General features: G+C 36.8%; 1 long non-coding RNA gene across 1 annotated transcript in view; it reads left to right on the forward strand.

Moving 5' to 3' along the window:
- LOC122479675 overlaps positions 1–15,118 on the forward strand; it is a 39,823-nt gene that overhangs the window by 12,193 nt on the left and 12,512 nt on the right. Inside the window, exons 2-3 of the long non-coding RNA XR_006296402.1 lie at positions 4,540–4,679; positions 7,479–7,526. This is a non-coding gene — a long non-coding RNA (uncharacterized LOC122479675). The remainder of the gene's footprint in view (positions 1–4,539; positions 4,680–7,478; positions 7,527–15,118) is intronic.

Raw genomic sequence — 15,118 nt, forward strand, 5'->3', positions numbered from 1 at the left:
ACATATATATTTATATATTTATATTTTTAATATATTATATATATTATAAATATATACTGTGTATACATACTACTGTGTATATATATACATATACATATACACATATATGTGTGTGTGTGTGTGTATATATATATATATATATATATATACACATACACGATGATTTTTCTCATAGAGTCATTTTGGGACACTATTCAGGATAAGTTTCCAATGATAAGGAGACCTATACCTCCTTTGAAATAAAACCAGGAATAATATGACAAAATAATTTTATTCAGTTAATGCCCAAGAGTTAATATAGTTAATATAACCCAATCAATTGAAAAGGTGACAAAAAACTCTACTCAGGACTTCTAATTGATGTTTGTTTGTTTTTTGTTGTTGTTGTTTTTTAATGTATTTTATAACTTAGTGCTGGACAGGTGAGTTTTGCAGTCAGGGCATGGGGCAAGTGAATGTGTCCTTAGGAAAAGCCTACACATGGACAACTTTCCTGTCCCTCTTTTTTCAGCCTTCTTGATGACAGAGTGTAGGAAAGTCCATCAAGTTGCAAAGGTTGATCCGATTTAGTCACAGTCAGCTGGGGAGACATTCAACTGAAGAATGGCCAATTTATAGGTGCTATAAAGACCAAACAAGATCACTACCCCCTCCCCAAGGGCTAACACATGAGGAAAAGCAATGACGTGGAAAACAGTAAAAGAGGAACAAAGGATTGTCTCAGCCCCCTCAGCACTGAGGCTGAGCAGGCATTGCTTCAGTACCCACAGAGCCAACACACAGAAATTCATGTAATGATCTGATTCTGCCTATGTGGGTGCTAGCAGACCTTTTCCCGTGATACCTTCTCCCCTCTTCTAACCCTTATACCTCTTAGCATCAGTTCATAAAACTGACACCGTGTTCCCTAGTAAGCTGGCATTAAAAGTTATATTTTGAGGCTTTTCCTCATCTCTAAAGATAGAATAATGATTGATAAAAGGCAAATTAAAAAAAAAAAAAGATATGGCCATGCTCTAAAATTAAGTAAATAAATGTCTCTAAAAATCAGAAAACACAGCACAAAGCAGAACTAAAGCCATGAGCACTCCAGGCTCCAGGTACAGAAGCAGGCAGAAGCAGCTGAGAATCTGACTCATCTAGGGTTATAAGGAATAAACATTCTCCACAAGAGGTGAGGAAATAGAGTCAGGATCACTGTGTTAAAAGCAGGGCATGATAAAGGACCTTTACTTGTAAAAGTAAGAGAGCTAAAAAATGTTTCTGACAACCCCTGCCTGGCAACATGGCTCACACACATCCGCTTTCTTCGGAAGCAGCAGGAGAGAGACACCCCTGCCAGCTCAGCCACTGAATCAGCAGCAATCCTGCAGTCACCGTGGAGAAGGAACTGAGCCACAGGCAGGATGCTGTTCTCAACTGGGAGCCCTGCGAAGTTGTGTGAAAGCAACTGCAAAACTACAAGAGTGAGGATCTGATGGGGAGAGAGAGCCTGTCCCTAAACACCGGCACAACAAAACTCTGAATATATCAATACAATTCAACTATAGAAGCTACCAGTAAAACCAACACTAGTAGATGAATTCCCTCCCAATAAAATGAAAATGACACAGCAATCAGACAGAAAACTTCAACATGATTATATTCAGAGTCCTCTCCTGATTACTGAATAAATAATATTCGTAAGAAATAACTTATGAAATTAAAATGTATGGAAATGAAGATTGAAGATGAATTTATATTCTACAACTCAACATTACCAATGATACATGTATGTATAAGTCAGAGAAATTAAGGCAAATTTAGGCAAATATGAAAATATTAAAGTCTTTATCATAAGGCTTCTTACATGCTATTTTGTGCTATTTTGCATGACAATGCCTCACATCACTAAAAATCTTTGAAATTTTTACAGCAATTTCACATTAAATTTATAGATACTAAGTATTTTGTAGGACAGATATTATAGCCACTTCATTAAAGACACACTACAACACAGTTTGAATCAATGGTCACATAGCTACTGACAGGCATTACTCAAACCTAGATCTTTTGATACAAAAGCCCATTAATGTAGCTTCAAAGGCAATTCAATTAATTTCTTTGCAATCCCAATTTACTCACTTGTAATTTATTAGGATGCTGGAAAAATAAACTACGATACAGAAAGCACCCAATTGGTCTTCTGTAAATGTTTCTATACTTTCTTTTGTTCCTTTGCTTTCTTTAGTGTTGGTTAATGAACTTTTGTTTCTGAGTAGATTGAAAAGTCTGTGCAGCCAGAACCAAGTTTAAAAGTTTAATTATGTATTTCTTTATGCACCTACTTGTCATTACCAAGTGTATATTTCCACTACCTGTAAAAACTTGTTTCCTCACAGCTAACCTGTAAAGTAGCTAAGGAAGGTTATTTTAGCATTTTTTCAGTTAACAAATTGAAGGCTCAAGGTTACATGATTCACCAAGTTGCCATAAGCAAGAGAAAACTGAACTACAATTTAAAATTTAGCTGTTTAATTCTATAATCAGAATTTTCCTGTAAATGTGGGGTTTTTAATTATTTAGCTACATATGTATTTTTAATTATTAATCACTGCTCTAGAGCAAAATCATTGCTGGAAGCTCAGTGTATAAAGTAAATGACTATGAATCTGCTATTTTTGTGAGGGGTAGGGTGGTGCCTTGTGAAGCCAAGATCTGGGCCCCAGGGTTTCTGACTGAGTAGAAGCAGGGTGGAGCCCAAGAATTTGTATTCTTCCAAGTTCCCAGGTGAGCCTGATGCTGCTGGTCTGGGGATCAGGCTTAGAGAATCACTGTTCTAATTTCTTGCTACTCATTATGTGGTCTGCTGAACAGCAGCATCAGCCTCCCTTGGAAATTTGTTAGAACTGCAAAATCTCAGACCCCACCCCACACCCACTGAATCAGAATTTACATTTTATTAAGATTTGTATGCACATAAATGAGAAGTTTTTTTCATTGGCTTGATACACTAGGTCTCTGTCCTATGTGCACATTAGCTTAACCCGGGAAGATACAAAAATGTACATGCTTGCATCTCTTCTCCTAATTTTTTTAAGTTTATTTATTTGAGAGAAAGTGCGTGTGCACACAAGTGGGGGAGGGGAAGAGATAAAGAAAGAGAGGACCCCCAAGCAGGCTCAGCACCATCAGCGCAGTGCCCCATGTAGGGCTTGAACCCGCACCTTGAAATCATGACCTGAGCCAAAATGGAGTCAAATACTTAATCGACAGAACCACCCAGGTACCCCATCTCCCCCTAAAATCTTAATTTAATTGATCTAGGATATAGGTAGCCGTGAGTGTTTTTAAAACTGTTTCCCAGGTTACTAAAAAGTACAGACAGGGTTGTGAGCCACTGGCCTAAAATGCATCATCATTTCCCATACTTGCTTTAAGTCAAGAAACATCTGACAACTTGATAAAAAAGCAAGTTCCGGGCACCTTCTTATAAGCTTGTTCAATAGACTGAGGAGGGGCCAAACATACATAAATTTTAATAATAATTTTAAGAAATGCTTACTGTCAAGTAAGTTTGAGAAACTCTACTGTAAAATTTTACATATACCCCTAAAATAAATGAACCACATTTAGGTAACATTATTACTTACAGTACCATTTTTAAAATGCCTCAGCCAACATTTCAAATTTAATAGGATAATTTTGAGGCTTATATTTTATTTAAAAAAAGACTGAGCTCTCCAGCAATAAGCATTATTTTAACAGAACGTTTAAGTTTGAAAGTTCAGAAACAGCGATTCTAGCCCCATGTCTTTAATTCCATGTTTTAATGTTGACTATTCAATTAACATCCTTAGAACCAGTTTCTATATCCATATACAGAAAAGTGACACTGAATGACTGTGGTTCTGAAACATGTTATCATTTAGGTAAAGGTGATGAGATGGGTCGCAGCCCACAGAAGGCTAACTGCCAACCCAGGAACACTTCATTTCAACATTTGCTTAAATGACCTATCTCTTGCAATGTCTTTTTCTTTTTTTTTTTTTGCACTGTCTTTATTGATGTAGTCACCTATCAACTCCCCAAAAGACTCTCAATAAAATCTGTTACTCAGAGTTGAGCAGTAGAGAATCACCCTGTTAACCAATAGTGTCTCAAAATGGGAAAATCTGGATTTAGCCTTTGTTGGTGATTTTGAGCTAAGTCTTGCAAAATGGGGAACTGGTTGAGATGAAGCAGGGAAAATGTATGACCTAATAATTTTGGATTAATGGACACAATGAAGTGAAACAAGGGTGTTTAAAACGAGCTTTAATAAGGAAATTGTTGTGGTTTAAGTGTTCAGTCGGTTCATAGGAACAAGTATTTCTTGGAACAAGCAGCTAACTTATTTTTCTTGGTCTGTTGTTATTTACGATAAAAGCAGAAAAATACTCTCTATTCTATAATAGTTTAGCACAGTAACAGTATGTTGGGTTCAGTTCTGGGCACTTAATTTAAGTACCTTTATAGAGTTTGTTTTGTTGTAATAATCATTTGTGTATTTCAAACTAGCAATTCCTAGAGTCCAAAGGCTGAAGAACCAGGAACTCTGGAAGAAAATGAAAGCCCCAGCTCAAGAAGAGAGAATTCACCCTGTCTGCCTTTTGGTTCCATTTTGCACTTAATAGATTGGATGATGCTCATCCACACTGGTGAGGACAGGTTGCTTTATTCAGCCAACTAAATAAGATGCTAAGCTCTTCTAGAATCACCTTCACAGACATACCCAGAAATGTCTTACCAGCTGTCTGAGCATCCCAGAGACCAGTCCAATTGAGACACAGAATTAACCACTGCACTCCCTACTCATATCCTTTGCCCATTCTATTTGCTATTGGATTTGTGGTAGATTTTTTATAGAGTAATAATTGTTCTCTAGATATTTATCAGATTTGATTTAATATTTTATTTAAAAATCAATAAATAAAAGATTTTATTTTTAAGTAATCTCTACACCCAACGTGGGGCTTGAATTCATGATCCCAAGATCAAGAGTCCCACATTCCATCAACTAAGCCAGCCAGGCACCCCTCTATACGTACATTTTTAATTCTGCATAATACAATTTATCTTATAAATTCTGTATTCTTTTTTTATTTATGAAAACCTCTTCTCCAAGATTATAAAAGAAATTTCTCTCTATTGTCCTCTAGCTTTATTTTTCTGCAAGGGAGTGTGGTGTAAAAAATGTACAGATCTAGCATTTTATTTTTACTTGGTTTGTCCATTAACTGTATATTGACTAATTCATAGCTTTCTTAGTGTTTTTAAATGATGGCTTTGCCATATGCTTAGTATATTTTATGAAATCTTCAGTCCATTTCATTTACCTATTTTCTAATTTCCGTGCCGACATCAAAAGTTTCTGTTACTGTGTTTTTGTAATGTTTTTATATTTGTAGAAACATTACTACTAATTTTTTATGCTTTAATCATGACTTACCATTATCATAATTATTTTTGTCACTATTTATACCAACTCTTACATATTTTCCCATATGAGGTTTAGCATCAAGTGTCAAAGAAACAAAATAATTAGCCAATATTTTATCAATCCCATTAATTTTATAGATGCCTTTTGAAAGAGCTGAAAGGCTTACAACATTTTCTCTCATTGACTAAGAACCAGGCATTTAGGTGTCTTATTTAACTCCCTTTGTAAATATAAGTAAATTAAAAGTGGTCACAAATGCTTTGTAGCTCTTCCCCAAAAGGGATGGAATCTATTTTCCCAGGCTGGGCTTGTACCTTGAGTCTGTTAGGGGAAAACAAACAAACAAACAAACAAACAAACAAACAAAAAAAAACTTTTTTCTTCTATCTGTTTGGTACCTGGAATCTACAAATTAAACTGACAAAATCTAGAGTAACAGGGGAAATGTGTTTATTCATACACACACAGGAGCCAACAAAAGAAGTAGCTAGCTTGTTAAATGGTTAAAGGTGAAGGTTTATAAACCTACATTAGTAGGGGAAAGGAAAGAAGAGAAATGGCTTCTGTTGGAAGTACAAATAGGTCTTTTAAAGAAAGAGAAATGCAGGGCTCCTGGTGGCTCAGTTGGTTAAGTGTACAACTTGGGCTCAGGGCATGATCTCATGGTTCCTGAATTCAAGCCCTCTGTTGGGCTCTGTGCTGACAGCTTAGAGCCTGGAGCCTGCTTCAGATTCTGGGTCTCACTCACTCTCTCTGCTCCTCCCCAGCTTGTGCTCTCTCTCTCTCTGTTTCTCAAAAATAAATAAATGTTAAAAGGAAGGCAGGAAGGAAGGAAGGAAGGAAGGAAGGAAGGAAGGAGGGAGGGAAAGAAAATTGTCTTTAGAACAAATGGGAAATAAGAAAGCTTGTGATAACATTTGTCTATACAGGTATGAGTGGTCTTCTTCAGGGCCCAGAGAGGGATTTTTAGTAAGTTCACTTTTGGCCTCTCTCCTGGGAGTAGATGGTGCCCTGAAAAGGCAATTTATGTCAGTCTTCACTTCTCACAAGTTTCTGCTTTTGGTCAGATCAGGGATGCTCTGAGAAAGCTTCTTTCTACATCTGTTAAATCTCAAATATTTTCAGCTTGAAATAATCTTTATACCAACTCTCAACTTCTGAGTGGATCCCTGCAAGTTCCAAGTTTAAACCTAAAATAATCTTGTGGTTTACACTCTCACCTGGAAGGCTGTTGCCACCTGTGAATAAACCCAGGCTATCCTCCTAGAGGAAGAGGGGTCAAAGGGAGACACAGTTAAGGCCAACACCACCACATGGAATAGAGAGGAGTCATTCCCACTGAGCACAGCTCAAACTTCTGACCAACAGAAACAGAGTGAATATGTTATTGTGTTTTAAGCCATTAAATTTTGAGGTGGTTAATTACACAGTTATGAACAACTGATGGGTATTTAAAGTTTCTTCCTCTAGGTTTGGATTTTATGTTTATTTCTATAATTTGCACATGTTTACTACTGTAAATGGAATCTCTAATATCTAAGAGGTTGCTGTTTGTAAATATGAATGCTGGGTACATTACTTTTGTACCTACACTGATGAATTCAGAGTTTCTAACAGAGTTTAGATTTAAATATTTTGAATGACCAGCTATATGATCTCATCATCTCTTATTTATTTATTTATTTGGGGGGGGGCGGAGAGAGAGAGAGAAAGAGACAGAGAATCCCAAGCAGGCTCCACACTCTAAGCGCGGAGCCCAACGCGGGGCTCAAACTGAGGAATTGTGAGATTGTGATCTGAGACGAAATCAAGAGTCAGAAGCTTAATCAACTGAGCCACCCAGGCACCCCTCATCATCTATAAATAAGGATAAGTGGATCTTTTCCTTAAAGAAGATGTTTTATGAATATTTTAAGCGCAGTTTTCTTGTGTATTTAGTACTTCTGAAATAATTTTAAGTAATAGTGGTGGTAGTGATACAAATCATTTATGCTTTCTGAATGTAATGTTTTTTCAGTGTTCCTTTATTAAAGATTACACTAACCAAATCCTATTTTCTTGAAAGGTAAGTGATTTTAATGAAAAATATATTTTAAATTTTATCATATGTCTTTTGGCCATCAATCCAGCTTTTGTAAATGTTTTTATATTAATTAAATGTATAGTTTGTATACTAATTCTATGCTATGTTGCATACGTTTTTATACTAGTATATGTTTCATGTTATGTTATATACATATATTTCTTAACATTATTTTTTATTCTGGAAACAAACTAGTTTTCTATGGTATTTCCTAATTTAGCTCTTTGCTGGAGTCTATTTTATTTGAGACTTACAAATCAATATTTTTAAATGAGTTTTCTTTCTTTGAACTGATTTGTCTGGTTTTGATATCAAGGCTATGTTTGACTTTTAAAAATAGTTTTGAACTTTTCCTTTGCTCTCGGTACTCTGGACAAGTTTAAATAGCATCAGCATGATCAATTTCTTGGAGTATCAATAAAATTCACCAGTAATAACCTCTGCTTCTTGGCCTTTTGCAGGATATTAGAGATGCAGTGGTCAGAAGGAGGCTGTTTTCTTTCTGAGCATGTTAATTTCCCTCCTGAAATTGGTCTGTTTATGTTTCCTTTCACTTCAACTGTTGATTTTAGCGATTTGCATTTTCCCAGTATCTCATTTATTATATTCAGCTTTCAAATTGATTCGAAAAAGTGATAAATTGTTTAATTCATTTAATTTCCTCTGTTTCTTTGGTTCTTTTCCATTTCCTGTCTAATCTTTTGTGTCTATACTTTCTCCCTTATCATTTCCTGACTAGCTTAGATTTTACTGTTTTTGAAATAAATCACATTTGGATTTACATATTATTGCTACATTCATTTCAAATGTGTTCTCTGGTTTTTTTTTCCTTGATTAATTCCATCCTTGCACTTTCCTTCCACTTCTACTATTATTAACTTTTCAAAATTCTTGACTTCAAATGGTTTGCCTTTTCCTTCTCAGTCTTTGTCTCTCTCTCTGTCTCTATCTCTGTCTCTCTGCTTATCTCTCTCTCTCCCTGTCTCTCCCTTTCCCTTATTTTCTTCGGGTGGGCCTGGCTGTTCTGAAATTTTTGCTGCCTTTATCGTATAATAGTTTCATGCTTGCCCCCCACTCCTGAAAAAAATCACATACTTATAGAATAACATTGTTAAAATGAGAGAGACAAACAAACAAAAAACCAGATTTTTATGTACAAAGAACAAACTGGTGGTTACCAGAGAGGAGATGGAGGGGGAATGGGTGAAATAGGTGAAGGGGATTAAGAGTACACTTATCCTGATGAGCACCAAGAAATGTATAGAATTGTTGAATCATTATATGGTATACCGTATGGTAACTATGCTTCAATAAAGACATCTTTCACATACTAAGCTGCCATAATTTGCACACCTGTATTATTTTAAACTTTAATACATACATTATATATATATAATTATATACAATTAATTATATATAATTATATATAAATATATATATTTATATATATATACATACATACATATATACATATATATATTTATATACATATATATAATAAGCTTTTGTTTTCCAGTATCAAGGCAATCACAGCATCTCAGATAAATTGTTAGAATAATGATTTATATTTATTAAAGCAAAAATTACCTATTCGAAACATTAAGAAAGCTCTAATGCTAGCCATTTTTTTTTCTATTTTATGTGCAGAACACTCTCTTGCCTTGGTAGAAAAATCTGAAATTTAACACAAAAGATAACAATCCTAACTAATGGAATACTAGAAAGAAAAAAAAGAAATAATTATCCTTTGCATTATACATATTTTCCTGTTGTCGAACTAATTTGTTTCAGTTTTATCTCACTTCTGCCTAGAGAGTTGTTCACAGTGAACTCAGGCAATACACATGAGTATTTCTTTCTCAAGGATCTGCAGAACGCAAATTACCATTTCTTTCAGGATGATGACAACAATAGCGAAACTAAACATAATAACTGAAGTCTCCTGGCTCAGATCTGAAGCAGTAGTTCTCATTCTGAAGCTAAACTAAGAGGGGGAAGCAGCAGCTGTCAGGCTTCTGTTACCTTTCCCTGCATTTGTGTGGGAGCACAACAGCAAATATTTCCTTGGTTTGGATCACTTCATCAATGGAAGCAATGTTATGTCCATATAGATGAAAAAACACTTTCTTTAGATTAAGGTTTTGATCACTAGAGAGGCCAGTTATAGACGTCTTATTCATTCAGTTTTCCAGGGCATTTTTTCAGCGTCATGGAATTTCCTGCATTCAATTTTGTACTTAGTTTGCAGTGGTTTTAAACCTTTCTCTGTTCATACATTTTATCAGCCATATCCTAGGATGTGTACACAAATTTCTTCCCAGTGAGTCTCAGGTAAAAATTTCAACTTCAGTTTCCAAGGGTTCCTACCCTCTGTGTGTTTCTCCCCAAAAGAAAATGCAGAAGAAAGAATGAGCAGATTCATAAGTTACACTCAGGCTTATTTTAACAAATCAGTTAGATGTTATGAATCACCTCACCACCCCCATATAGCTCTTTCATCTTGGGGAATTGGCCCCGTTAATGAATAGTTCAATAGCTTGATATCTCTTGATGTCATTATGAGAGCAATAATATAATATTCAAACTGGGATACTTTTGTAAATGAAAAAAAGTTCTGTTGATAAATATGCTGGGACTAACACTGAAGTCACCAATGTGGTGACTTCCTGGACATGCCATTCCTTCCTTTTATAACATTCTGTGACATTTTAGGTTCCTGGCATTTCCAAGTTCAGTCTCTCTGCTTCCCTTGCATGCTGCAATATCCTTCATAAGATCAGATACAATGCATAAGAAAACATTTTATATAAAAATTGATGGTAATTTTTAGTGAAACTTATATGTCATCATGTAAGTTAAAAAGTTAGCATCATTTGTTAGAAAGCTGGTAATATTATGTGAGGTGATCATATGGACATAAGTTACTTGGATAATTTTAAATGCTCTATTGAAATTGCTTTGGCTAATAGGAAAATAAATGAGTTTACATAGCTGGCTGACAGATGTAAGATAAATAAGATGTCTCAATTATATTCAAATGGATTCAAACCTGGTTAAACTGAAAAAGGATACTGCAAGTATGCATTTTTATAACTGCCTTATCATGCCAAATATATTATAAAAAGAAATGCCACATGCAACCAATATAAACAGCATTTTGGGTTGACTTGCCTATATTTCATGATTATGGAGGTCTAGGAAATTGTGAAAGCTTGTTTGTTTTGAGGAATGGAGAAGCAAGAAATGACAGATTGTAAATAAAAGGAAGTATGCTGAGTTTGCAAGTTAAGAGTGGGTACTGCATTCGGAGACCGTAAATAGCATAGTGTCACCTGTGTACACGGCCTCATGTTCTTCCTGGTGGCCATCTCAGCACAGGAAGGAATGACAGGACTGGGAGAAGATAGAGCCATTCCTCTGGAACAGTGGCTTATGTAAATTGCCATGGGCTTCTATAAATGTGCCACCCGGCTACCCTGATTGTGCTTTTTGCTCCCTGCTGTTACCAGGAATGTTGATACCATGCAAAGAGGTGAGGAGGGATCATCTGTGGATTCAGCTTTGCTGACAGTTTTCCAGCAAACTGTGTTTTCAAAGTAGCCAGAGTCAAATTGTGCTTTTTACAACAAAGATTATTGAGTTGTTTTTTGTTGTCGTTGTTCTTGTTTTATCTGTTTGGGATAATAAATTTTGGATTTCCCAAAACGAGACTATAAGGGTTCACCCCCTTTGAGAGACCCCTTTAATACTGCCATTTCAAAGCTTTTGGGAGAGCATACTCCAAACTGGAGATGTGAGTAGTAATGTGGACTCCCATGACACTGATTATATGAGAAATCTAAAAAGGCGTTAGATATGTGTACTCGTGAATGTGTGCTGGAAAGGCCAGAGAGAGAGAGAGAGAGAGAGAGAGAGAGAAGGGCATATCCTTCTTCATGAGTGGCTCTCAGGTCCAAGGGACTTTTACTTATAAACAAATGAGAAGACGTCTACACACTCATTCCTCTTTGGCATGTAATTAAAATAGAGTTGGTTCACAAGCTTTTTACATTCTTGACTTGGTTCTAGATTCATTTATTCATTCAACAAACATTTATTTACTATTTACTGTACAATAAACAGTAACAAAACAGTGCATCTCCTCACTGAATTTTCAATCTATTGATGTAAGTAGACAAGAAGTACCTAAAGACTGAAAGCGGCAACATTTGAGCAGAGATGACTGAAGAGTGGAAGCCAAGCACAGAAAGTAGTATGTCAGCAGGCTGAGAAAGCACTGCATATAAAGGCCCCAGGAGGAGACTATATCTAGCATTTTAAGAAATAGCCAGTGCTTAGGATGCTTATATAGAATGGACAGAAATGTTAGAGAATCAGCCTAGGGCCCAGGCCACACATCCTGGGCTTTACAGACCATGCTGAGGACTCTGACTCAAATAAACTATTAGAATGTGCCATAGGATTAACTGTGTCACCCCAAAATTGGTATATTGAAGCTCTAACATCCAATGTAGAGACACGGCTTTTAGGCTGTAATTAAGTAGGATCATAAGGATGGGCTCCTAATCTGATAGAATTCATGACCTTATAAGAAGCTTGCTCTCTGCCTCTGTCTCTCTCTTTCTCTCTGTCTCTGACATGTGAGGACACAGTGAGAAGGAGGACATCCACACGAGTCAGGAAGAAAGCTCTCACCAGGAACCGGATTAACTGGTACCTTGATCTTGGACTTCTAGCCCCCAGAACTGTGGGAAACAAATGTTTGCTGTTGAAGTCATCCAGTCTAGGGTAATCTGTTATGGCAGCCCAAGCAGACTAACACAGAATGCATCCCAAGAAATCTAAATAGGACTAACTCTTTCCAAATGCTGTGAGTGGGCAAGAAATAGCCAAGTCTTCTGAAATAAATCAAAATACTGAAGATGACCTTACCACACCTCGCCTGACCTCCAGATTTCCAATATTACTTAATTTTCATTATAATTGGGATGACTTTTTACTCAGAGTTCTTTCTCTCCACAGGGTGCCCCATTTTTAAAGAGAACAGATACAGTACATTGAGTTTAATTTTAATGTTCTCTTTAAAATGCTAATAATTATGGCTCAATTATTGCAGTGGTTTCCTTGTTAGAGTTTTCTCCCTTGAGTTGCTCTAAATTGTAAGTGGTATAGAATCACAGAGCTTGCATGATTATCTGCCCAGTCCATTGCCAGGGCTTTGTGTCTTTTCAGGATCTGTCCTTTGGAATACTTCCCAGATGTAAGCACATAGTTGTCTATGCTAAAGTCACCTGTACATCATTTGCTTTTATCCTCTCTGACAACACACTGCCCTCATTGTGAGTATACAATCTTGTCTCCCAGTTTTCACAACTGCTATTGTAAGACTGTGCTTGGAAATGTTCCCAGGGATTAACATGAGGCTCTTGTTGGGATGTTTGGAGATACAGTTGCCAAGGCTACACCTCCAAATTTTTTTTAAGTTTATTTATTTTTGGGAGAGAGACAGAGTGTGCAAGCAGGAGAGGGGCAGAGAGAGGAAGAGAGAGAATCCCAAGCAGGTTGTGCTGACAGCACCCCTATACCTGCAAAATTTCTATAAGATCTTCTAAATATCTTGATTTCAATCCTACTCATTCAATGTTAGCATTTAAAATCAGCTGAATCGGGGGCACCTGTGTGGCTCAGTGGTGAGCATCTGACTCAGTAAGCACCCGACTCGGTTTCGGCTCAGATCATGATCTCACAGTTTGTGAGATTGAGCCCCCACATCGGGTTATGTAGGACAGTGTGAAGCCTGCTTGGGGTTCTCGCTCTCTTTCTGTCCCTCCCCTGCTCTCTCTTCTCTCTCTCTTTCTCTCTCAAAATAAATAAATAAAATCATCTGAATCAAAATGAAGGGTATGTAAACAGGTGACTGAAACCACTTTTTAAACAAAATTATATAAGGTTCTCTTAAATACCTGTCAATGGAAATTTGCCATTTCCTTTAATTTTCTGAATGTGGGCATAACTTTTACTATATTGAAAAAAAATTCACTCACTCTGTTATAACTACTCCCGATTACTCTCTTACTCTCTTCTTGCATTCGTTTCTAATTTCTGGCTCAATTGGTGGTCATCTGCAGCCCATACGTTACAAACTATATCTACCTGAACCTCTAGCAATCTGATTCCTATCTGAGCCACTTCGGCAAACTATACCCAATGTCACGTTTGATGTGACAGACACATTGTTATTTCTCTTTCTCTTCCTTTTTTTCCCCCTTCCATTTTTTTTTTAAATCACCCAACTCTCTATGTGGTCTGAATAAATACTGACAAATTTTTAACAGCATCCTCATTAGCATCCTTGAATCCTCCCATCACTTAGCCAATGCTAAACACAGCCCATATTGCCATTCTTTGCTCCAAAATATTATGGGGATTCGGGCATTTTCTTTTCAGTGGTCGCCTCTCCTCAGTTCCTCCAGCTCCCATCAGGCAGGCTTGCAACCATTCCAGCTTGTAGTATATGGTGTGTGGGCTCTGGTACATCACATTCTCACTCGGGCCCCTGCCTGAGAGCAGGGTGTTTCCTGCTGTTGCTAGTCTGTTACTACTGTGATCTCACTGTCCATTTTGCTCCTTAATTCCTCCATTATGGGTACAACCAACTCCTGCCGTAACAGCATCTGCTGTGAACTCTTAAACTGGTTTCTCTTTTCCTGATGAGACCCTGAATGACACAAAATCCTTCTCCTTTATTATTTCAGTAAAGAATCCCCTGTTCCTGTGGCCTTTCTTCCAGACCTCCTCCTGTTACTATTTATTCTAGGATGTCCTCTTCCTGCTCTTACATTTTCAGTTAGTTTCTTTGCCCTAATTTAACAAACCATTAGGGTTATTCCATTTTATAGAAGGAGAAAAAGAAAAGAAAACATGAACAAAACAAAACTTCTCTCAGCCCTTTAAGGTCTATACCATAATTATATCTGTATCCATTTCTCTGCCTCGCCTCTCCTCTCTGTCCTTTTCTGCCTGCCCTTCTTCCTTCCACATCAATCAGCATGTGAGTGTTGGAGCAAATACATGCATCTCAGGCCTTCAGAATCCAGAGTCTAAAGTCATTATTTGATTTTCTGCACAATCCAAGCTGTTGTTCATCTTACTTAGCAATATTTGTAACCTCCATTCATTTCTAGAAATCTCATTCTATTACTTCTTCATGACTGCACAATCAATTTTTTATGTGCTTTGTGGTATGTGTGAATACACAACTCAGTAATAGCCTAATTATTTTCTTGATTCTATAGAGAAACTACTTCAGATAAACTTACTGATTTTTCACGGTAGGGACTTTCTTTGGACTTGAGGTGGCTTCCCATGAACCTAAAGGGTTTTTTTTTTCCCCGACGTAGCTCATTCAAAAGCCAAGCTTGTTTATTGTGGCCATCAGGTGTAGCCCCTGACTATGATAACAGTTGTGGAGATATTTTCCAGTGCTTGGCCTTCTGAAAATCTACCACATAAAAAACTGGTGACCAGTACTCTGCCTTGCTGCAGGGGGCTCTGCACCTGGCAGCTTCCTTATC

Source organism: Prionailurus bengalensis, chromosome C1 (genome assembly GCF_016509475.1).
Source record: "Prionailurus bengalensis isolate Pbe53 chromosome C1, Fcat_Pben_1.1_paternal_pri, whole genome shotgun sequence".
NCBI classification, from domain to species: Eukaryota; Metazoa; Chordata; class Mammalia; order Carnivora; family Felidae; genus Prionailurus; species Prionailurus bengalensis.